Raw genomic sequence first — 24,310 nt, 5'->3', positions numbered from 1 at the left:
GCCCCTATTTTGTTTCTTTTGTTCAGTATAATCACCTACCATTACTATGTCTCCTATCACTCATGGAATCAAGTAAAAGTCAGCAGTCATGATTTAACATGTGATATTTTTTCACAGCAAAGTGTTATTAGAAACCTTAGAATATGTATTTTTAAAATTCCTTATGACCTATTTCTTATCACGGGAAAACTCTGCTTTGTTTTTTATAAGCTATACAGTCCTAGGATTTTTGCAAACATATTGTCTAAACCTTAATTTTATAGATCAGAAAACTAAGACTCAGAAAAGTTGGGGGATAGGGCAAAGATTGCACAGTTGACAGAGCAGGAGCTTAGTAACCCAGAGCTCTTTTAATCAAATATTGCAAAAAGTATAAAACCTCACAATGGCTATTTTTCCCATTTAGCTCTTTTTTTTTTTTTTAATATTCTTCTTCAATGAGGGATGATACAGATGTCTGGTATTATGATAACAGTATTAAAAATCTGGGGCCAAACAGATTTTATTCAATTTGATGCTTTTCAAAAAAGTGCTTTGTGATTTTTCTCTTTATGTTTTACTAAAATTTCATATATAATAAATTTGCAAATATAGTATCTTAAAATTAACAATTTAATTTTTAATTTAGAAAATACGGACATGGTATTAATGTTAGGCTTCACATTTCTCTTCATAGTAAGTTGTTCTGAACCTTAGTAAAAAACCTGCTTGCTTCACAGGTTGATAGAAAATAATGACCAGATAGAGGACATCAGGCAAGAGAAAGATATTTTAGGTTTTATTTTCTAACCTAGGAAGATCCCACATCATACCCCCCCAAAAGACAAATCAGACCAAAGAAGGCTCAAAGAGAATTGGGCTTTTCGGACATAATCTTATTAAAAAGATGCAATCCATGATCTAGGGCAAAATCACTTAAATCCTGAAAACTTGGGATCCCTGGGTGGCGCAGCGGTTTGGCGCCTGCCTTTGGCTCAGGGCGTGATCCTGGAGACCCGGGATCGAATCCCATGTCGGGCTCCCGGTGCATGGAGCCTGCTTCTCCCTCTGCCTGTGTCTCTGCCTCTCTCTCTCTCTCTCTGTGACTGTCATAAATAAATAAAAAAATTAAAAAAAAATCCTGAAAACTTTAGTTTTCTCCTCTGTTAAAGAGGGACAATAAAATACTGATTTCACAAGATTGTTCTAATAATTAAATGAGTCATTTCTTGTAAAAACACTTAGCAGAACACCTGACAAACTTAAGTAACACTGGTCTTTGTAGATGCCACTCTTCCTTTTATCACTTTCATTTTATCTTCCCCTTTTCTCTTTCTCTGTTTTTATATTCTTTCCAACTTTTTCCTTTTCTTCTATTTTTATCATCTCTTCCCTCTTCTCCTCCTCATTTGATTATCATTTTCCTCCCCAGGTATTTTTTTCATTTTTTTCTGCCCAGATAATAACCTTAGCTAACTAGTGGCAGCACCCAGAGTTGCTGACTTCCAGCCTCTTAATATTCCTTTCCTACTGGTTATCATCAATTTTTTACCCTGTTTCAATTATACTTCACTTAAAAAACAAAAAAACAAAAAAACAGGAGACAAGCATCCTTAGTAGATCATTTGGTGCCTTTGTAATCTGTATGTTCTTTAAGACCCTAAATATATTTAAAATTTGCAAAAAAAAAAAAAAAAAAAAGAGTTTCATTTCCTATACAGTAAAAACAATAACTAGCATTTATTTAGAACAGACTATGTGCCAGGTTCTGTTCTATGCATTTCATGTTTATTACCTGATCTGATAGCCTAGAGGAGCATAACGCATATATGGTACCTAAAAGAGCCCAACATGTAACAAAATTTTTTTAAAAAGTTATTTTGGAAAAAGAACTATATGCCCATTAAGTAAAATGATGACTATATTAATAAGTGCATAGGAATTAGATTGCTCCCATAACTTCATGAAGCTGATATAATCAATTAACATTTTAGTAGATATTCTTATATATGCATATAAGTTTTACAGGCATAATATCAAATACATGACATACTACACACATATTTTTAAAACTGCATACACAATTTTGTGATAAAGTATTTCCTGATGTTGAGATGGGGGCTATAGATTAGTTTCTAGCAGGAACCGCATACATATTCCATTTACTGAAGAAAAGTCCTCTTCTCTTTGGAAAGGTCAATATTTCCTACTGTCCACACATATTCAAATTACAGTAGTGAGGATGACCCATGGTGGTGACAGATGACAGATTGGGAGGCAGTAAAGAAAGATTACTACCCTAAAATCTCTGTAGTGAACTTGTTATTTTGGAGAAAGCTGGTGAAATGTCTCTGAATTTCCGTGATCTTTATCAATAAGCATGCATCCTATTACCATTCTCTATAGAGTGATCTTCGTATTAAGAGAAGCATCCCAGGGGGTCTGACAAGGTAGCAAGTGGAAGAGAAGACTCTTATTTAGATCTCCTTCCACTGACACATTCTGTTTCATATTACATAAAAATACTAAAACTGATAGGATAGTAAACTTCTATAAGGAGGTTTCATTAAGAACTAATATCTTTGGCCTGAAACTTCAGGGTACATAGAGTCACTAATGTTTTAGAACAACAGGTGAGGAGATTCTGGAATTCTTAGAGTAGGACAGAAGGAGTTGACCACAGGCTAGGATAGACCAGAGGTAGCTTTAGAGGCGAGAAGAGGAAGTAGAGATACTCACCAGTCTCAAATGAATTTTTGAAGCAATCAGGATTAAGCCAGTTGTGAATCTTCCGCCTTGGGGATGATGTAATCGGTAAATTGTGTGCCCTTCTTTCACAGCCTCACCCATGATTAGTGCTTAAGTCAGGATGGGAATTTCCATTAAATGAATAATACAGTCAGTGGTTGAATCTGAAAAAAAACAAGGTCACCTTGATGTTGACTGAAAAATATAGACTGACTTTATCTGAGGAGTCAATATATAAGTCAGGGGTGATTTATATCTACAAGTGAGAACCTGACATCTCGATGTTCCACTAATTGTCCTGTGAGTCTCGTGTCAACTAGTTTTTAACCGTGTTTGGTGTCAGTGATGCATGGGGCAAACATTTTATATTAGTATAATGAGATCTTGAAAAGATTGTGTATTCTTCTTTTCCAGTAACATGGAGTAGTTGGTTGTAGACCAAACCTTCCCTTGAGAATTTGAAATGCTGGGCAATATATAAAACCATCAGTTTGAAGCCATTGGGGAATTTTGAAGCCACAAGGTCAAGATTCCTGGGAGAAAGCACACTGGAAAATTGAGGAAGCTTCTCAAATCCTCTAGGCCCTATCTGTCTCCCAGATCCTCAAATGTACTGTGGTCCTGAGGCCACCACTATGTCATTAGTAGCTCCACAGCCTGCCTCAGCCTCCCCCAAGGTGAGGGCCAGTCTTCAGCATGATTCCTTTGTGCCTGAAGCAGTTGGAGCTGCGGTAGCCATGGCTGCAGGACCCACTGTACCCAGCAAGTATCTGATTTCTCTCACTGTCTGGAGTTGGATGAAGCAACCTGGTGTAGGGTATAGAATTTTCTTTCTTCAGTGGGTCTGAAGAGGTCAGTTGAAAAACCTAGAAATGCATAGAAGTTAATGCCTTGTGGGGTAAATGTTGACCAGTGAAAGAGAAGTCATTCAATGGAGGAAGCCACTGAATAAATTCCTCTCCCCCCTTCTCCCTCTGACAGACTGTTCCAAGCCAGCTTGGCTCTAAGCAGCGAGCTATGTTTCTTCATGAAGCTGTAGTCATGGGCAATAAGACGCTAGCTTATATTTGCTTTTCCTTCCTTCCTTTTTTTTTTTTTTAAGATTTATTTATTTATTCATCACACACACACACACACACACACACACACACACACACAGAGGCAGAGATACAGGCAGAGTGAGAAGCAGGCTCCATGCAGGGAGCCCGAGGTGGGACTCGATCCTGGGTCTTCGGGATCAGGCCCTGGGCCGAAGGCGATGCTAAACCTCTGAGCCACTGGGCTGCCCCTTTTCCTTCCTTTCTGCCCAACTTTCTTACCCCTTTACTTTCACTGTCTTGGGGTTATACCTCCCAGTAAACAATTTTTTTTCTAGGGAATTAAGGTCAAGACAGAGTGAAAGTACAGAGAAGGGAGCCCAATTTGGCTCCTTAGGTTTGTCTGTTTGTAAGCAGAAGGCAAGAGGCTGAGGAGCTGAGGAGAGTTCTAACAGTCTTACAGTGTTGGTGGGCAAAAATTGGACTTGAGGCCTACCAAGGAGGAGAGGCCCAGGCTAACACTCCACTTTTAACTTGGAACCCCAAAAGAGCTAAATGTGCCCTCAAATGTAATGAAGACTGGCATCCAATCAACTAAATCCTTGATGGAATTAAAATTAACTTTTATCCAATTACCAAACAAAAATAAATTCTCTCTGGAAGGGGCACCTGGGTGGCTCAGTGGTTGAGCATCTGCCTTTTGCTCAGGTCATGACTCCAGGGTCCTGGGATCGAGTTCCGTGTTGGGCTCCCGCATGGAGCCTACTTCTCCCTCTGCATGTCTCTCTCTCTCTCTGTGTCTCTCATGAATAAATAAATAAAATCTTTAAAAAAGAAAAAAGAGACTTAAAAGACATAAATGAAGTAGAAAATTTCCAAATGTTTGGAAATTTAGGAGCATAGTAGTACTAAATGAGGAGTGTGTTAAGAAAAATCACAGTGAAAATCAGCAAATATTTAAACTGAATTGATAGTGAATATACAGGATATCCAAACTTGTTAACTGGACAAAAGTAATGCTCAGGAGGAAATTTATAGCCTGAAGTGCAAATATTAAAAATGTCTATATATTAATTACTTAAATATCCAAATAACTAAATTTGCAATCTCAATGGGTTATAAAAAAGAACTGCAAATTAAGCCCGCTGAAACTGGAAAGAAAAAAATAACAAAGATAAAAGCAGAAATTTATGAAATATAAAGCACATTTCCTATTGAGGGGATCAATTAACTCAAAGGTTGGCTCTTTGAAGGGAATTAATAATACTGATAAAATCCTGGTAAGGTTGATCTAGAAAAAACAAAGAGGTCATTGATAACATCAGCAATGAAAAGAAAGATGTCACTACAGGTTCTATGAATATTAGAAACATTGTAAGAGGATATTTTAAACAACTTTATGCCAATAAATTTGAAAATTTGAATAAAAGAGATGAATTTCTAGAAAATCAAAACTGATTGCAATGGATACAAGAAGAATTAGAGAATACAGATAATCCTATATCTATTTAAGAAATTAGATCTTTGGATCTATGATTAAAATCCTTTCTGCAAAAAATTAAATTCTAGGCCCCATCCATGTTGTCACAAATGGCGAGATTTCATTCTTTTTGATGGCTGAATAATATTCCATTTTATACTTATACCACATCTTCGTTACTTATTCACCAGTTGTTGGACATTTGGGGTCTTCCCATGATTTGGTGATCGTAGATCATGCTCTATAAACATCAAGCCATTCATTTCAAAGTTTCACAGAATAGTTATTACTTTCTAAGATGTACACGTTTCCCTGTTTGTTTTATCTTTCTGCCCATCATAATAGAAATCTTGTGGGCATGAGGACCTTTAACCTTACTACTGCTACATGTGTCCCTTTTTTTTTTTAAAGATTTTATTTACTTATTCACGAGAGAGATTGAGAGAGAGAGAGAGGCAGAGACACAGGCAGAGGGAGAAGCAGGCTCCATGCAGGGAGCCCGACGTGGGACTCGATCCCGGGACTCCAGGATCAGGCCCTGGACCGAAGGCAGGCGCTGGGCCACCCAGGGATTCTGTGTCCCTTCTAATCAGTATTTCTGTATCCATTGGGTAAATAGGTAGTCAAGCAAATGCTGGATCATAGGGTAGCTCTGTTTTCAACTTTGTGAGGAAAAAGTCCGCACTCTTTTCCAGAGTGGCAGCACAGGTTTGCATTCCCACCAACAGTGTGCAGGAGGCCTCCCCTTTCTCTGCATCCTCACCAACACCTATTGTTTCCTGTCTTGCTAATTTTAGCCATTCTGACTGGTGTGAGGTAATATCTCATTATAGTTTTGACTTGTATTTCCCTGGTGATGAGTGATGTGGAGCATCTTTTCTCGTGTCTCTTAGCCATCTGTGTGTTTTCTTTGGAAAAATGTCTATTCACGTCTTTCCTCTATTTTTAAACTGGATTATTTGTATTTTGGGTGCTAGGTTTTACAAGTTGTTGTTTGTTTGTTTGTTTTTAGTCAGGGGAGGGGCAGAGGAACAGAGAGAGGGGATCTTAAGCAGGCTCAACGCCCACTGCAGAGCCTGACATAGAGCCCAACTTGGGGTTGGATCTCACAACCCTGAGATCACGACCTGAGCCAAAATCAAGAGTCAGACACTTAACAGACTCAGCCACCCAAGTGCCCCACGTTTTATAAGTTCTTTATGGATTTTGGATACTAAGCCTTTATTGTTAGGAGTTAGTCGGATGGTTAGATAAGTCAGGCCCAGGGTCCCCAACAAGAAATTATGGAGTCAGGGCAGTTAAAGTAAAACAGCACTGACATCCTGTTTTGCAGCTGAGATAGGACCTCACTGACATTCTACTTTGCCACCTTTGCAGAAATGACTTCCGCAAAACATCCTAGAATAAGACAATAAACCACAAAAGCGTTTGTTAATATCATGGGCAAGGGGCAGCTAAGACCTAAGCCCTGGATATCAGCAAAAAAAGACCATCAGCACGTGGCCCTTAGCCTAATAGGTAGACAGACACCTGACCAGAGGCCTGATTAGCACCACTCAGCACACTCTGACTGCTTAAGAGAGTTCTTCAAAAGACCTCACAGAACCCCCTAAACTTAGAAATTCCAGAGGCAACCCACTCAACCCCACCTCCTCCAAGAGCTTTGTGCTTTTGCCCAATAAACTTTGCTTTGCAGCCCACACTCTTCATCCGGCCTGCCTCTTCAGACCTTGAGGTGGCGTGAGCAAGAGCCATAGGCACAAGGGAACACAAATCCTCTCACATTATCAGATATGTCGTTTGAGAATACCTCCTCCCATTCTGTAGATCACCTGCTAGTTCGCTTGGTCGTTTCCTTTGCTGTGCAGAAGCTTTTTATTTTGATGAAGTCCCAACAACAGTTCATTTTTGCTTTTGTTTCCCTTGCTTCTAGAGATGTGTCTAGTAAGAAGTTGCTGTGGCTGAGATCAAAGAGGGTGTTGCCCGTGTCCTCCTACAGGCTTTTGATGGATTCCTGTCTCACATGTAGGTCTTTCATCCATTTTGAATGCGTGTGTGTGAGTGTGTGTGTGTGTGTGTGTGCTGTCAGAAAGTGGTCCAGTTTCATTCTTCTGCATGTGACTGTCCAGTTTCCCCAACACTATTTGTTGAAGAGACTGTCTGTCCATCAGATGTTCTTCCCTGCTTTGTCGAAGATTAACTGGACATATAGTTGTAGGTTCATCTCTGTATTTTTCTATTCTATTCCATTGATCTATGTGTTCTTGTGCCAGTGCCATACTGTCTTGCTCACTACAGCTTTGGAATATAAATTGCAGTCTGGAATTGTGAGGCCCCAACTTTGCTTTTCTTTTTCAGGGTTGCTTTGTCTACTCAGGGCCTTTTGTATTCCATACAAAATTTAAGATTGTTTGTTCCAGCTTTGGGAAAAATGCTGTTAGTATTTTGATAGGAATTGCATTGTGTAGATTGCATTGGGTAATATAGACCAAATCTATATTTCTTAATATGAAGAACAAATAAAACTTAAGAAGTCAAAATTTCCCGAAGTTCAAAATCTGGTTCAAAGTAATGAATGAGGGGTGTCTGGGTGGCTTAGTTGGATAAGAATCTGTCTTTAGCTCAGCTCATGATCCCAGGACCCTGGGATTGAGGCCCTCATTGGGGTCCCCGCTTAGCAAGGAATCTGCCTCTGCCCCTCGCCCCTGCTCATGTACTCTCTCTCTCTCTCAAAAATAAATAAAATATTTTAAAAATAATGAAAGATGTAATGTCTCTCTGTAAAACTACAAAATATTATTGATAATAAAGAAGATATAAATAAATGGAAGAAACACCATATTCATGGTTTGGAAGACTCAACATACTAAATATGCAAAATGCTTCCTAAACTGACCTACAGATTTAACACAATTCCAATGAAAGTCCAAGCAGATTTTGTGAAAAAATTGGCAGGCTGACTCTAAAATGCATATGGCAATGCAAGGGCCAGGAATGGCTAAGATCTTTTTTTTTTTTTTTTTTTTTTTTGGCTAAGATCATCTTGAAGAAAAGGAAAAAACTTGGAACACTGATAATAGTCAATACCAATACTTACTATAATATTACCATAGCTAAGAATAGACAGTTGACAACCGGAACAGAATCAGGGAATCCAAACAACCTCACACATACATAGCAACTGGATTAATGAGAAAAGTGGCTCTGCAAAGAAGTGAGGAAAGAATATTTTTTACAAATAAATGGTGCTGACTCAATTGGACATCTATATGTAGAAAACAGGTGAATTTTAATCCCTTTTTAAGACCATATTAAAAGAAATCAGTTCCAGGTAGCTTTAGACCAAATATGAGAGTTAAAAAAATAATAGTGAGACTTCCAAAAGAATGCATAGGAGACTATCTTCATCAGGTTGGTGTAGGCAATGATTTCTTCAGCATGACGAAAGCATTAACTAGAAAGGAGGAGACTGCCACACTGGGCTGCATTGGACTTTAAAACTTGTTTTCATCCGAAAATATCATTAATACAGCCAATAAAAAGCCAGAGAGTAAAGAAAGACTGTATGTAAGGAACTCCTAAAGAAAATTAATGGTAAGACTATCCATTGAAAGAAAGACAGTCTCTTCAATAAGTGGTGCTGGGAAAATTGGACATCGACCTGCAGAAGAATGAAACTAGACCACTCTCTTGCACCAGACACAAAGATAAACTCAAAATGGATGAAAGATCTGAATGTGAGACAAGAATCCCTCAAAACTCTAGAGGAGAACACAGGCAACACCCTTTTTGAACTCAGCCACAGTAACTTCTTGCAAGATTCATCCACGAAGGCAAAAGAAACAAAGCAAAAATGAACTATTGGGACTTCATCCAGATAAGAAGCTTTTGCACAGCAAAGGATACAGTCAACAAAACTAAAAGACAACCTACAGAATGGGAGAAGATATTTGCAAATGACGTATCAGATAAAGGGCTAGTTTCCAAGATCTATAAAGAACTTATTAAACTCAACACCAAAGAAACAAACAATCCAATCATGAAATGGGCAAAAGACATGAACAGAAATCTCACAGAGGAAGACATAGACATGGCCAACATGCACATGAGAAAATGCTCCGCATCACTTGCCATCAGGGAAATACAAATCAAAACCACAATGAGATACCACCTCACACCAGTGAGAATGGGGAACATTAACAAGGCAGGAAACCACAAATGTTGGAGAGGATGCGGAGAAAAGGGAACCCTCTTACACTGTTGGTGGGAATGTGAACTGGTGCAGCCACTCTGGAAAACTGTGTGGAGGTTCCTCAAAGAGTTAAAAATAGACCTGCCCTATGACCCAGCAATTGCACTGCTGGGGATTTACCCCAAAGATACAGATGCAGTGGAATGCCGAGACACCTGCACCCCGATGTTTATAGCAGCAATGGCCACAATAGCCAAACTGTGGAAGGAGCCTCGGTGTCCATCGAAAGATGATGGATAAAGAAGATGGTCTATGTATACAATGGAATATTCCTCATTCCATTGGATGGAATGTGCATCCAATGGAATGGATGGAACTGGAGGGTATTATGCTGAGTGAAGTAAGTCAATCGGAGAAGGACAAACAGTGTATGTTCTCATTCATTTGGGGAATATAAATAATAGTGAAAGGGAATAGAAGGGAAGGGAGAAGAAATGTGTGGGAAATATCAGAAAGGGAGACAGAACATAAAGATTCCTAACTCTGGGAAACGAACTAGGGGTGATGGAAGGGGAGGAGGGCGGGGGTGGGGGTGACTGGGTGACGGGCACTGAGGGGAGCACTTGATGGGATGAGCACTGGGTATTATTCTGTATGTTGGCCAATTGAACACCAATAAAAAATAAATTTATTATAAAAAAAAAGAAAATTAATGGTAAGACAGACAACCCAGTACAAAACTGCTCAAGGAACTTTTAAACAAGCACGTCACAAAAGGCTTTAGGCACATGAGCAGCCAATGTGGGAAAAGGTGTTCAACATCCGTAGCTGTCAGGGAAGGTGTTAACGTGGAGATCTATCGTGCTCGGAATGGCTAAATTAAAAAAAGAAGAAACTGTGGATACCAAGTGCAGAGATGTAGAACGACAAGAACTCTCCTACTGCTCATGAGCCACAGAAAACTGGCGCAGCCTCTTTGGGAAATTGCGTGGCAGGATGTTCAGAAGCTGTTCACGGGCCTACCCTGTGGCCCAGCAAGTGGCTGTTAGGCACACTCCGAACAGAAATGCATACACGTGAGTACAAATCATCACAACATTATTCGCCATGACCCCAACCTGGAAACAACACAAACGCTCCTCAGCATAAGGATGGACACACATAACAAGGTATATTCAAGCAATGGAAAAACCCTTTAGCGATGACCATGAACAAACTCCTATTTATTGCAAAACACGAATGAATTTCATTACTGTGAGCGAAAGAATACTGATATCCTCTACGATTCGATATCTATGATGTTTATGATCAGGCCAAGCTACGTGATGGGGTAATCAACAGGCAAGAAAGTGTCAGTTAAGCGGGAGGGATGGGCTCTAGAGGTCTGCTGCAGCGCTGCGTCTGTAGCCAACAAGAGCCACTTAAAATGTAAGAGGCTATAACTCATGGTGTGTCCTTATCACAGTGAAATCCAAGACAAACAAAAGAACTACACTACAGGATGATGGTGTCAAAGGTAGGATAGTGGCTGCATTACCGGAGGAGGTAACGCGTAACCCCTGGGATTGGACAGGAGGGGCTTCCCCGACCCTGGTGAGGTTCTTAATCTCATGGCGATTGTAAGTGTGTGTTCCTGTCGTGGTAATTCATCAAGCTCTAAGCTTAGGATGCACACTCCTGTATGTCATATATCAACACACTTAGGTACATAAAGGAGATCATAAAGCCGCCAACTGTGGTTACGATAGAGGATAAATGAGAGTTTATTGAAGACCTTGCACTTTTAAGTATGTATTCATTTATTTCTTCATCATAAACTCGTGGAGAATATATTTAATATCTTTATATTGTAGGTGAAAATGCTGAGACTGAGAGGAAGTAAGCAAAGTGTGCAAGGTCTCACAGCTTGCTTTTCTGTCTCTAAAGTTTTTGTTTTTTGCACTATATTTATGTGGCCTCTTGCAGTTTTCTTCAGAATTCACAAATTGCCTTGTCAGAAGACATTTCATTTAAGTAAATCAGATAATTGAATCTAATCCTGTAAATTCCAAAGAAAGACAATCCAAATACTGGAACCATTAACAATTAAAAAAAAAAAAGGATAATCCATCATATATAGGAGTCTATCTTTGCTTTCCAGATCATTCCTGGAGAATGTAACTTTTCAAGGTCACAGAGAAGTTAGCAGAACCTCACGGTAACGAACCTAGGGTACTTGCTGGAGCCCTGCCAGTTAAATGTAGCTGAAATAGGAAAGTAACCATGATTTACTTCAGCCACTCAAAGTGCAAAAAAAAAAAAAAAAAAAAGTTGACTTTTAGACATTTTTTTCTAAATTGAATCAATCTGTTCTCCCACACATCTACTAAGGTTGGAAGAAAATCCAATTTTTATCTGACAGAAAATCTAATTTTACTCGTGGAGTGAGTAGAAGGGTCCCCTTTGCTACCTCAGGATTCTACATGAGGAATCCTAGGGCCTATTGGAAACTTGAGAGGGGCCTCTGACCTGGATCTCAAACGTTCTCTGCCCAGGACGAACAATGTATTCCATGCCAAACACCACAGTTAGGAATCTCACTGTGGCTTGATCATGCAGTGAAAACTGTGAGGCATGTGAACCCCATGTGAGAACTGGGCAGCCCTCCCACCTACAGACTCTTTTCTGCCACCCGCTTCCCTCAAGTCCAGGGCACCCTACTCTTTCAACTCTTAGGGCTCTGACCTTTTTAGACCATTCAGCTCCTGGACTGCATGCATTCTAGGACAACTATCAGAGGAACCCAAGGGATTTATAGCCTAAATGCCTTGGGCAGCACTTTGAAACATCTCGAAAATGTTTGGGAAATTTCTATGGAAATTTCCAGAAAATAGATGGGTGGGGCCCCAGCCAAAGCAGTAGAAGTTTAACTTTATTTTATAGTCACAGACTGGAGTGCCTGGGTGTTCCCTGCAAGGAACAAGACCAGCTTTTAGAATATCCCACAAGCTATGGTTTGGGAAAAGCAGAACCATGCGCTTGGGATGAGGATGGCACTTTGTTGGGTCAGGTCGTCTGTGGTGGAGGAGGATTTGTCGTGGAGACTCCGTAGATGGAGAATAGCTCCATGGATGTGCCTGGGTGCATACGTGTGCGGAAGGCAGAGGTCATAGGGCTCCCCTCCTTTCTAGACTGTCATACAGCCTGAGTGGTGTTGCAGGGAAGGTCCTAGAAAAACAGGTGGGGGAGGTTGGCATTGAAATAATACGTCCTTAGGAGTAATTCACACCCTTAATTGGTTTTCTCAGGGTTGGTGTGGCCTGAGAAACAAGGCTTATGTGTATGTGGGTCTATGCTAATATAATTGGATCAATAATTATAATAATTACACCAGTCAGTGGGCCTCACCAACATTCCAGCTACTGTGCTAAGTGCTTTAGATTCATCATGCTGGTTGCCACCCTGAAAGTAAGTACTATTTGCCCTATTTCACAGGGCCAGGTAAGCCTCAGAATAGTTAGTACATGGATTCAAATCCAAATCTAAATCCAAAGGCTATGTTTTTTTTTTTAATTGGAGTTCAATTTGCCAACATATAGCACATAACACCCAGTGCTCATCCCGCCAAGTGCCTCCCTCAGTGCCCGTCACCCAGTCACCCCAACCCCCCGCCCACTTCCCTGGCTATATGTTTACCATTATTCCACATTTATCTTTGAGAGTAAAGCCAATGTATATGATATTATTCCCTTCTTACCAAAGCTCTGAGCCCCAAAATACACAATAGGCTTGTTGGATTTGAATTGCTAGGACCAGTGGGGAGAGAAAACAAACCTTATGCAAGCTGGGAAATAAGGAGGTAATTTACTGGCATCAATGAATTTGAATTTTGCTTTTCTTGAGTTAGTAGTGGGTTCCCCCCCCCCTTTTTTTTCAATTAAAGTATATTTGACACATGTTATATTAGTTTCCGGTGTATCACATACATACACTGAAAACCAAGTAGTAAAAAAAAAAAAAAAGGTAAGAATCAATTTAACCATCTTATGACTAAAAATTAATGTGAAGTAGAAGCAGTGAAAGGCAACACACAAATATGTTACCTTAGGTAATTCGTTTATAGGGCCTTATTAAGTCATAAACAGAATAAGGATTTGGTTACCTGAAGACTAGCAAAAAGTGATCAGTGAAAGGACGGCTCTCCAGGAGCCCCCAGGCACTTCCAGGGTGTCCCTTACCTTTCCGGGGAGGGGACCCCAGAAAGTTCCATATACTCGTGCATTGTTTACCCAATTGCTTGCCCTTTTTTTTTTTTTTTTTTTTTAAGGTTTCACAACATTCAACCTGTACCCGTGGTTTCAGCTACAGGCTTAAGACTGAGGAGGGGGGCCGGGTGGTCGTGTTTAGAATTCCCTCGGAAATTTCTGGGCCTGTTGGCACGTGCCATGGGGCGTGACCCCCTCCAGCTCCCGGGAGCAAGCTCCTGATGACTGAGTCGTCATACTTTCTTGGGGTATGGGAGGGTCTGGTGCAGCGCCTGGGCAGCCCCGGAGTCCTGGGGGCGGAGACGGGGGCGGGGGGCGCAGCGCAGGTGCAGGCGCAGGTGCAGGCGCGGGTGCAGGTGCTGGCGCAGGCGCAAGTGCAGATACAGGCGCAGGTGCAGGTGCAGGTGCAGGCGCAGGTACGGGTGCAGGCGCAGGCGCAGGTGCATGTGCAGGCTCAGGTGCGGTTGTAGACGCGGGTGCGGGTGCAGGTGCAGGCGCAGGTGCAGGCGCGGGTGCAGGTGCGGGGGCAGAGCAGGCGCAGGTGCAGGCACAGGTGCAGGCGCGGGTGTAGGCGCGGGTGCAGGTGCTGGCGCAGGCGCAGGTGCAGATACAGGCGCAGGTGCGGGTGCAGGTGCAGGCGCAGGTACGGGTGCAGGCGCAGGCGCAGGTGCATGTGCAGGCGCAGGTGCGGTTGTAGACGCGGGTGCGGGTGCAGGTGCGGGTGCAGAGCAGGTGCAGGTGCAGGCATAGGTGCAGGCATAGGTGCAGGCGCGGGTGTAGGCGCGGGTGCAGGTGCAGGCGCAGGTGCAGGTGCAGGTGCAGGCACAGGCACAGGCGCAGGTGGGGGGCGGGGCCGCCCTTCGGACCCCAACCCCGAGGGACCGCAGCCTGGGCGTCGAGGCGGGCGCAGGTGGGCCGGAAAACCCTAAGTGATGAGCTTCATGATAAGGGAGTCCTCCCTTCCTCCCCGCTGCAAATGAGAGGGGACTTACCTGTAGTCACTCACATCCCTGCCGAGCTTTGTCAGTCACAGACGGGCGTTGACTTGTCAGTCGGGCACTCTTTTCTCCAGTCGTGTGTCTTGTGGGTAGAGGGCGCTCAGATCCCCTCCTGTCTTTTGTCGTGGCTGATAGTACAACTGGACGTTGCCAGGGCTTTGCTGGTATGGAAATACCCCCTAAAGGTATGTATTACAAAGGTAAGTATTTTTTTTTTTTTTTAAGAGAAAGCTCCAGTAGTGGGATCACTAGGTCAAAAGCGATGACTCTTTCAGGGTTCTTGTTACATGGGGCTCGCAGTAGTGGTGCACCGCCTTAACGCCACGGCCACCTTGGAGTTCACTCCGACCTTGCTGGTCGTAATTACCAGCCTCCTCTTGACTTGGTGTGTCTGAATGGCTAATGTCAGATGTACTTCACAATTTTGGAAAAGTTCAGCTAGTTTCCCTTATGTCTCCCCAATATGTTAAGAATTTTTCTGTGAGTAAATATTGTAAGGATGGGGTATTGCTAGCTCTCGATTAAACTAAAATGAAATACATTTTTATAACCTTTCTAGTGTTTAAAAAAATAGTAGGTTGGGTGTTTTGTTTTGGTTTGGTTTGGTTTTTACTGTTTTCCCTTACTTGTTTTACCTGTGACACAGTTCTCTCTTTCCTTGTTATAAAGATGTTTATAGGGACGCCTGGGTGGCTCAGAGGTTGAGCATCTGCCTTCGGCCCAGGGCTTGATCCCAGGATTCAGGATTGAGTCCCACATCGGGCTCCTTGCAAGGAGCCTGCTTCTCCCTCGGCCTGTGTCTCTGCCTCTCTCTCTGTTTATAGCATCTGCAAACAATGAAGACAATACTGAAGACTTTCAAAGTATGAGCAAGCATCCTTCTCCCCCCAAAAAAATAAATAAATAAAAGTATGAGTGTCCCATTTCCTAAATGAGGACTACAAATTGTATAGAAAGTAAATGCCCATCTCTGTTATTTAGCTGTTACTTTCATCTTATGTATTTAAAAACGAACTGGCTTTTAAAAAGTGGAGGGAGGGGGAAGAATGGACTTTTGCATTAGGCACCGAGGAGTTTAAGACTCCAGAGGAAATTGTGGCAATCAGGTTATGGGAAACTTGAGGACTAAGACAGTGACTTATTTCTAGCTTGAATCTTTCAAAGTAGACAGTAAGTGCTTAACAGGTTCTCATTAAATAACATTAAATTTTCACTTCTGAGCAATTTCCCATGATTCCAGATAGTAGGAAGAAATTTCAGGTGTGGCCCGAAGGTTGGTTCTATCTGTAATAAAGAATAAGCATCTGCTCCCAAAGTGCAAACTAATAGACAACATCTTAATAGTATTTATCATCTAACAACAATATAGTTACTAAAAAGTTGCTAGCTCCTATGTGAATTGAACAAAGTTGAAAAGGCATTTAGTTTTGTGTTAGTTTGCTAGGCAAAGGGATAATATAAACAAAATTTCAGAAGGAAACGTTTAACCAACTTTAAGAACTATTTTCAAGTATTACAATAGCTTCCATTCGCATAAAAATAAATGCTGATTAAAAATGAACCGTCTTGGGATCCCTGGGTGGCGCAGCAGTTTGGCGCCTGCCTTTGGCCCAGGGCGCGATCCTGAAGACCTGGGATCGAATCCCACATCAGACTCCCAGCGCATAGAGCCTGCTTCTCCCTCTGCCTATGTCTCTGCCTCTCTCTCTCTCTCTCTCTCTCTGTGACTATCATAAAAAAAAAAAAAAAAAAGAAGAACCGTCTTTATTCACTAAATCAAGGATGCATTGTTAGAATGAAGAATTACTGTCTTTCTGTAAGGTAACAAAATATTTCTTTTAAAAAATCACTAGCTTTTTTAAAATTTTCACTCTACTTCTGAGAGGTGCCGCTGATTACTTGTGATTGTGGTAAAATGAAGCAGAAACTTCGGAGGTCATGTGGTTTGCCTGAGGGCACACAGTGAGCTGCCAAATTAGGACCAAACACCAGATCTCCAGCTCCAAATCTCTGATTCTCATCATCACACAAGTTTTTTTTTAAAACCACTGTCCCTGGCAACACTGCTTCAAGGAGGACACGCTGTTTGCACCATTACCCTTTTAGGAAGTCACCTCAGAAGATTAAATGTGCAAAGGCATAAGGAAATCAGTTCAGTTTAGTTCACCTTGGAGTAGAGGACCTAATATCAACATTTATTTTTCAAAATAAAAATGGAAGAAATATTTCTATTTTTCATTGCGAGAGAAATGGTGATTACCCTTCTTGTGATGACGTGAGATGATAGAATGGCATACTGATAGAATGAGGTGAGGAGAGAAGTGAGAGTGACAATGTAGCCATTGTGACATAGCCCTAAGGGACTGTTGACCTTCTGACCCTCCTCTGGAGGAGCATCTGCCTCAGGACCATGATTGACCTTGAGTAACTGAACCTGGGGAAGGCAAACCTTGAATAAGGATGGACTTCTGTGCCGGTTACTCTGCTAGATGGAAATAAATTTCAGGTGCTGACCTCTTGCTTGACTCTCGGTAGACTACATTATAGGCCCTCATGTCGTGTTAAAATCAAACCAACAACAAACAGATAAATAGATAAATCTGCTTACTCTTTGCTGTATGTCTCTGAAAATGTTTTGGACTTTCCTTAGTTCTTTTTTTCAAACATATGAAAAGTTTTATGTTTTTAACAATAATAATACCCGTTCTATAGAGACATTCTTAATAAGACCATTCTCATATGTGGACATAGTCAACTTTCAGGTGGATATGTCTGGGAGCTAAACCAATTTTTTTTTTTTTCTCGATGGGATCATGAGATCGTCATCTGCTGTGTGTCAAAGCAGGAAAGAGGTGCAGAACGGAGGAGCCAGATCCCCTCCTCACTTTATAGGAAAGAACTCTTAACCCTAGGAAGGTAACAGGACTTGCTAAAATCATTCACAAAGCTGGACTTCTCACTGGAACTTCTATTCCCTGTGGTCCTTTTCTGTCCCTCCATGGAGGCTTTCACCCCAACCCAAGCTACAGCACCATTAAGGAGTTTAAGTTCTGGGAGGAAAGCAAGTCTATGAGCGCCTTTTAAGTAAATGTGCTGCTAAGAGGCAAAGGCCTACACATTTTAGAATGGCCAGCTCTGAACTACCAATTTCTACTTCTCTCTTTTTTCCTCTTTCTAGCCAGAATTGACAGTTGGCTGTCAAGGGCCTGAGTATAATCAAAGGTAGGGAGGCAACTAATGGCAAAAAGTGGAAGCAAATTCTTTCTTCTTCCACCATGGCTAATTTAGGGGGGAGAAAACCCCCACACAATGATATAATATCATGAAATCTTGTATTTTATTTCTGCTGGGTTTCTTTTTTTTTTTTTAGATTTTATTTATTTATTCATGAGAGACACACACAGAGAGAGAGAGAGAGAGGCAGAGACACAGGCGGAGGGAGAAGCAGGCTCAGTGCAGGGAGCCCGACGTGGGACTCGATCCCGAGTCTCCAGGATCAGGCCCTGGGCTGAAGGCGGCGCTAAAGCGCTGAGTCCCCCCCCTCGGGCTGCCCTCTGCTGCGTTTCTAATTCAGTTAGTACTGTAGAGATAAGTGAGATTTGACCTTTTTTCTTGAAATCATTTTATAAATTTTTAATAAGAGAATTAGTTGAAGTTGAAAAGTTCACAAGTAAGATGTAGTAAGAATCTATCAGGCTTTGGGGCACCTGGGTGGCTCAGTTGTAAGCATCAGACTCTTGATTTTGACTCAGGTTGTTATCTCAGGGTCATAAGACTGAGCCCTGCCTTGAGATCTGTGTGGGCTGGGTGTGGAGCCTGCTTAAGATTCTCTCTCTACCCCATCCTCACTTTTGCAGAAGCATACATTTTCTCTCATTTAAAAAAAAAAAAAAAGGAAAAAAATCTGTCAGGCTTTGATCTCCTGATAGTTTTCAAAACCAAATTGCTCTATTTATATGATATAGTGAGATAAATTATCCACCAACTAACCAATTACAACTTGAAACAAAAACCATGCCCCGTTAGTAAATGTCTGGTTAATTCCAACGAAACATGTCTTTTTTTTTCTTTTTTCTTTTCTTTTTCTTTTTCTTTTTTTCTATTTTTTAGGAAGAAGTAGAGGGAGAGGGAGAGAGAGAATCTTAAGTAGGTTCCATGCCCAGCATGGAGGTCAAGCCCACCTGAGACCCTGACCTGAGCTGAAAGCAAGAGTGGGACCCTTAACTGACTGAACCACCCAGGCATCCCCAAAATGTGTCTTCTAAAGCCAAGTGAAATAATTGGAAATACTGCATAAATATATGATACCACAGTTCTTTCCTAAGAGAGAGGATATATTTAAAATGCTGTCAGTATGGTGCACATGTGTCTGTTGTAATGCAACTTCCCCTGCTTTGGTATTATTTGATACACTCAGAAAAAATGTTAGCAAACACCCATAGTCATGATTCTTTTACCTGGTACAGTGACCTGAACCTTCATTCCCGAAGCTTCTCGGTAGGAGTCTTGCCTGCACTGGACTTTTGCAGTTTTCCATCCCTTTGTGTTTGGAACAGTGGGCATCATAATTTATTGCAGCTTGCAGTCCTCCTCATCGTGGGCAATACTCTTACCACGTGTAAGTACTTGATTCCATCACATGAATCATTTTTACCTACTCACTGCTCTACAAAATGTACCTCTGTCACCTGTTGGCAGTTCATCCGTCCAGACCACGGAGGAGCACTGTATTTTATGGAGTGCCTGCAGAATAGAGACTCCAGCTCCCCTGTGCTCTCTGAAGACATAAACACATGAAAAAAAACAGCCCTGAACCCCTGGGGCTGATAACAATCAGTTCTAAGTAAATCGGTAGCTCCAATCTTATGTAAACTTTTATGTTGGTTTTTCCACCAAAAGGAGATAAAATTTCATCTGTTGGATTCTTATTTGGTTCCCAGCTTACTGTGTTATAGATCCTCATGGTATTTTAAAACAAAACAAGAGACAAAGACTAAAAAGAATTCAGTCCCGCTGAGCACCTCGGTTAGGAGTTAGCTCTCTGGGTGCAACGGGAGGGGAGGAGAGGAGAAAAAAAGTGGCAATGTAAAAAAACCTGGTGGGGCACATAGTCCAGATAGCATCCTGTTTCTGAGGTGCAGGGAACGTCCCTGAGCACCGCCTGGCGCGCAGAGCTGTTCTGCTGTTTATTTTCCAAGGCGACATTTTCCTAAGAAACCTTTAAGCTTATCTGATGGGCTCCTGAATTTCTTCTTTACCTTTCTCCAGGCGGTGATATTTAACTTTTAAGTGAGCAACCATATGGACCATCAGTGTCAGGCAGCTATGGCTGGGTCTCATGTCACTTTATCAGGGTGACCATACACAAAGCACTGGACCAGCTGCGAAGGGCAGGGTGGCCAGCCCTTCACTCCTGGGAGAGAAAACCCAGAAGAAAAACAAACAAACAAACAAACAAACAAACAATATCTCTTTGGAACAACTATTAAATGAGTTGTTATTTGTGATGTACTTACAACAGTGCTTGCCACGTATTAAGTGTTTGGTCAAAGTACAACCAATCAGTTTGGAGGGGACAAGTGAGGCTCCTCGGGGTTTGATCACAAAGAGGCGTGATGGCTGCTGTAGTGGGCCGGATGGTGTACACCCACGATTCATGACCACCCAGGACCTCAAACTGTGATCTTATTGGAATAAGGGTCTTTGCAGATGTGATTAGGGTGAAAGATTGAGATGAAATCGTATTGGATTAGGGTGAACTCTAAGTCCAGTGAAAATTATAAGAGATAGAAGAAGAGAAAATCAGGGAAGAAGAATGCAAGGTTGGGGGAGAGATCGGAGGGTACATCTGCAAGCCAAGGAATGCCAAGAATTGCAGGCGGCCGCCAGAGCTGGGAAAGAGGCCTACCATGGGGTCTCCCTCAGAGCCTCCAGAAAGAACAAACCCCGCTGAGACCTTGATTTTGGACCTTTGGCCACAGAACTGTGAGAGAATAGATTTCCGTTGTTTTAACACACCCAGTGTGCGGTCGTTTGTTGTGGTGACACAGAAAATGAATGCAGATTTCTATCTTAAGCCTGTGCAAATTCTAGATTTGTTAGGTAATGGAAGGATGCAGATAGATTTTGTTCTGGAAGGCTAAGCTAGCTGCAAACGTTCTCATGATCTTAACCCACACAAACCTGTATATGCCAGGAATGTCAATACAGTGAACACAGAGAGCAGTGTAACAGTACAAGCATTTGGGGGTGAGTTTTTTTCTCTGAAAACCAGTTTCTGTGAACCCGGGCAACCACTTTTCTGACCTGTGACCTTGTGTTTCCTCCGTGACTGTAGCCGGTAGTCCCCAGGGGCCAGGGATCCCTGACTTCTCAGCCTGAATGAAATCCTTTCCCTGGGACTTTGGAACTGGAATTCAAAGCCATCGGTCAGTTTTTGCTGGTTCTTAAGCAAAGGACACATCAAGTTGGGAGGACTCGGTTGGCCATGAACTGACGACATGGAGAACCTGCAGAGAGAGAGGAAAAGAAGCAGACATACAGAGACCGGTTAAAAAGACTGCAGAGCCCTAGAGAATAAGGACCAAGGGACTATCGGCCCTAGAGAATGAGGACCAAGGGATCCATGGCCCTAGAGAATAAGGACCAAGGGACTATCGGCCCTAGAGAATGAGGACCAAGGGATTCATGGCCCCAGAGAATAAGGACCAAGGGATTACCGCCTCAGAGAATGAGGACCAAGGGATTCACAGCCCTAGAGAAGGAGGACCAAGGGATTACCAGCCTTATTGCTAATCCAGGTCATCGAGGAGCCCTTTAACTGCTTGCTGGTCACCACTGAGGTAGCCTGGGGGTGGTGGTGGGAGTAGAGGCTCTGCAGCCAGATGGCTTAGGGTGAACTACTTGACCTTCTGGTTTCTCACTGTGGCTGGGACTACACAGCAGCACCCCCATCACCTCTTCCTTGGATTAAATGTAAAAAGCACTTAGGATGAAGTAAGGTAAGTGCATTGATAGGAAACATTTAGAAATATTCCTCAGCCATTAGAAACGACAAATACCCACCATTCGCTTCCACGGGGATGGACCTGGAGGGTATGATGCTGAGTGAAGTAAGTCAATTGGAGAAGGACAAACATTCTATGTTCTCATTCATTTGGGGAATATAAAAAAAATAGTGAAAGGGAATAAAGGGGAAAGGAGAGAAAATGAGTGAAAATATTAGTGAGGGAGACAGAACACGAGAGACTCCCAACTCTGGGAAACGAACAAGGGGTGGTGGAAGGGGAGGTGGGCCGGAGGTGGGGGTGACTGGGTGACGGGCACTGAGGGGGGCACTTGATGAGATGAGCACTGGTGTTATGCTCTATGTTGGCAAATTTAATTCCAATAAAAAAAGTTTTAAAAATGAGAAGCAGATGCAATAGGGAGATGTCGGCTGCCAGTTATTATTACCCTGTCGCCTCCAAAATGGCTTTTATTTTTTTAATAGATTTCATTTATTTATTTATTTATTTATGAAAGACAGAGAGAGGGGCAGAGACACAGGCAGAGGGAGAAGCAGGCTCCATGCAGGGAGCCCGATGTGGGACTCGATCCCGGGTCTCCAGGATCACGCCCTGGGCCGAAGGCGGGCGCTAACCCGCTGAGCCCCCCAGGGATTCCCTCCAAAGTGGCTTTTAAACTGCGTGGCGCTTCCACCATCGTTCCAGGCTTATGGGTAAGCAGCACATGCAGGGGGCTTTTCCATACACGTTCGTACTTTCAGTTTCACTGTAGATTAACCTTTTATAACTAAGGCTAAAATTCAGTCACAGCCCAGGAAGTTTATCTTTTCCCTTCCTGACAAAATTTTAAGTCATCCTATAACACAAAGTGGAGAGTGAAAAGCAACTCAGTTCCTGGGGATATTGAGGGGGGGGGGGTTGTTTGCTCACACCTACGCATTCTCTATGTGCAGAGGTGTAAAAAAATCTTATTTTATTAGATCAACGTGTAAAGCAGGTCATAGTGCCTCCTCTGGTTCAAGCAGATATATTGTGTAAGGAAAAGGGGGGAAAAGTTATTTTAAATGCTTGTTATCCTGGGAGGTGAGCAAGGGTTTGAGCTTGTTAGCTTAGGACAGAGGCAGAACGCCAAACAGAGTTGCACATCTGCTCAGGAAGGTGCGTCAACAGATTTTGGTCCTCTGGTCAGGTTCATGCAAAAGGAGTTTAGTGCTTTGCTATTAAAGAAATGTTTAGTTTCTTTCTTTCTTTCTTTCTTTCTTTCTTTCTTTCTTTCTTTCTTTCTTTCTTTCTTTCTTTCTTTCTTTCAAGACTTTGTTCATTCATTCATGAGAGACAGAGAGAGAGAGAGGCAGAGACCCAGGCAGAGGGAGAAGCAGGCTCCCTGCGGGGAGCCCAATGCAGAACTCGATCCCAGGACCCCGGGGTCACGTCCTGAGTCCAAGGCAGACGCTCAACCACTGAGCCACGCAGGAGTCCCAACAATTTTTAGTTTCTTCTCGAGTCAGTGATGAAGATCCAAATACTCAGATGTTGGAGAAATCCTGGACCAGGGAGGCCTGGCCCCACTTGCGCCTGGTTGGCCCCAGGGGAATCTGCTCGAGGTGATGAGAGCTTAGGGGCCGTGAGAGAGCTGTTCTTCTACTGAAAATGACTTACTTCTTTGTGCTTTGCTGTAATTCCGTTTCAGTATCCCCAAATCTTCAGTAGATCTGTTCCACATGAGCGTTCAGGCCCACAACGGAGCTGATTAGAGCCAAACGGGGGCGACAGCGGCCCAGCTACACAGGAAGCCAGCTGACACGGGCCTGAGAGCCTCTCAGTCGGATGTAACAAAGCTGGGGACATCAGACACATCTGTGCTCGGGCTGCCTTTTTAAGAAACCTGTTTATCTTTTAGAAAAATTGTGCAGAAAAGGGCTACTCTGGTAGTTAAGTGTCCCATAGCCCGTTTGGTGGTGGCAGTCTCACTGTGCTTTACTTCAGGGCAATAGGAGACCAGATATCCTTGGGTCCAGTGATAACTCTGGCCACTTGAAGAGGGCTAATGACTGGTTTTCCAAACTCTGACCCCTCCGTAAGCACAATGGGGTGAACACTGGGGTGATGATGAGGACAATGAGCTCTGTGACAAAAGCTTGGAGACCTTGTCAGAAAATGCCAAGGGTGCCAACATCAGCGTTTGGAGGTTATAGTAAATTGGCTTCTACCCAATCCAGGTGTTAGGGAGATAAAACTGCCTTTTAAAAGCAATGATTTTTAAAAAAATAATTATTGAAACATAGTATAGTGTAATAAACTCCCAAGGACCCCATCAGCCAGCTTCAATAATATCCACGCTGGTCTTATCCTTATCCCATTCTCTTCCTCCCTTTATAATGTTATCATTTCATTTGTAAATATTTCAGTCTATCTCTAAAAGACAGTGATTCTTATTTCACACATAACCATAGTATAATGATCACATTGAAAAATACTCGATAGGGCAGCCCGGGTGGCTCAGCAGTCTAAACTGCGCCTGCCTTCAGCCCTGATCCTGGAGACCCGGGATCGAGTCCTACATTAGGCTCCCACAGGGAGCCTGCATCTCCCTCTGCCTGTGTCTCTGCATCTCTGTGTGTGTGT

General features: G+C 42.5%; 2 long non-coding RNA genes across 4 annotated transcripts in view; one reads left to right on the top strand and one right to left on the bottom strand.

The window, feature by feature from the left end:
- Window positions 1-654: 654 nt before the first annotated feature.
- Window positions 655-23,750, bottom strand: LOC102157336. 3 transcript variants are annotated; one of them, XR_005383174.1, is made up of 6 exons: window positions 23,345-23,750; window positions 20,985-21,187; window positions 15,314-15,505; window positions 14,673-14,857; window positions 2,719-2,891; window positions 655-1,085 (listed from the first exon to the last, which is right to left on the bottom strand). It is a non-coding gene; the product is annotated as an uncharacterized LOC102157336 (long non-coding RNA). The 3 variants fall into 3 exon arrangements; XR_005383173.1 differs by lacking the exons at window positions 655-1,085; window positions 2,719-2,891 and adding an exon at window positions 12,327-12,643 and having other exon boundaries at window positions 23,345-23,748; XR_005383175.1 differs by lacking the exons at window positions 655-1,085; window positions 2,719-2,891; window positions 20,985-21,187; window positions 23,345-23,750 and adding exons at window positions 12,327-12,643; window positions 19,136-19,447.
- The window catches only part of LOC119867311, a 38,282-nt gene continuing 34,273 nt past the window's right edge, over window positions 20,302-24,310 (top strand). The window contains exon 1 of the long non-coding RNA XR_005383176.1: window positions 20,302-21,679. This is a non-coding gene — a long non-coding RNA (uncharacterized LOC119867311). The remainder of the gene's footprint in view (window positions 21,680-24,310) is intronic.

The sequence above is a fragment of the Canis lupus genome, chromosome 33 (assembly GCF_011100685.1).
Source record: "Canis lupus familiaris isolate Mischka breed German Shepherd chromosome 33, alternate assembly UU_Cfam_GSD_1.0, whole genome shotgun sequence".
NCBI classification, from domain to species: domain Eukaryota; kingdom Metazoa; phylum Chordata; class Mammalia; order Carnivora; family Canidae; genus Canis; species Canis lupus.
The sequence above is the reverse complement of the archived record's forward strand: the minus strand, read 5'-3'. Positions and strand labels throughout refer to the sequence as shown.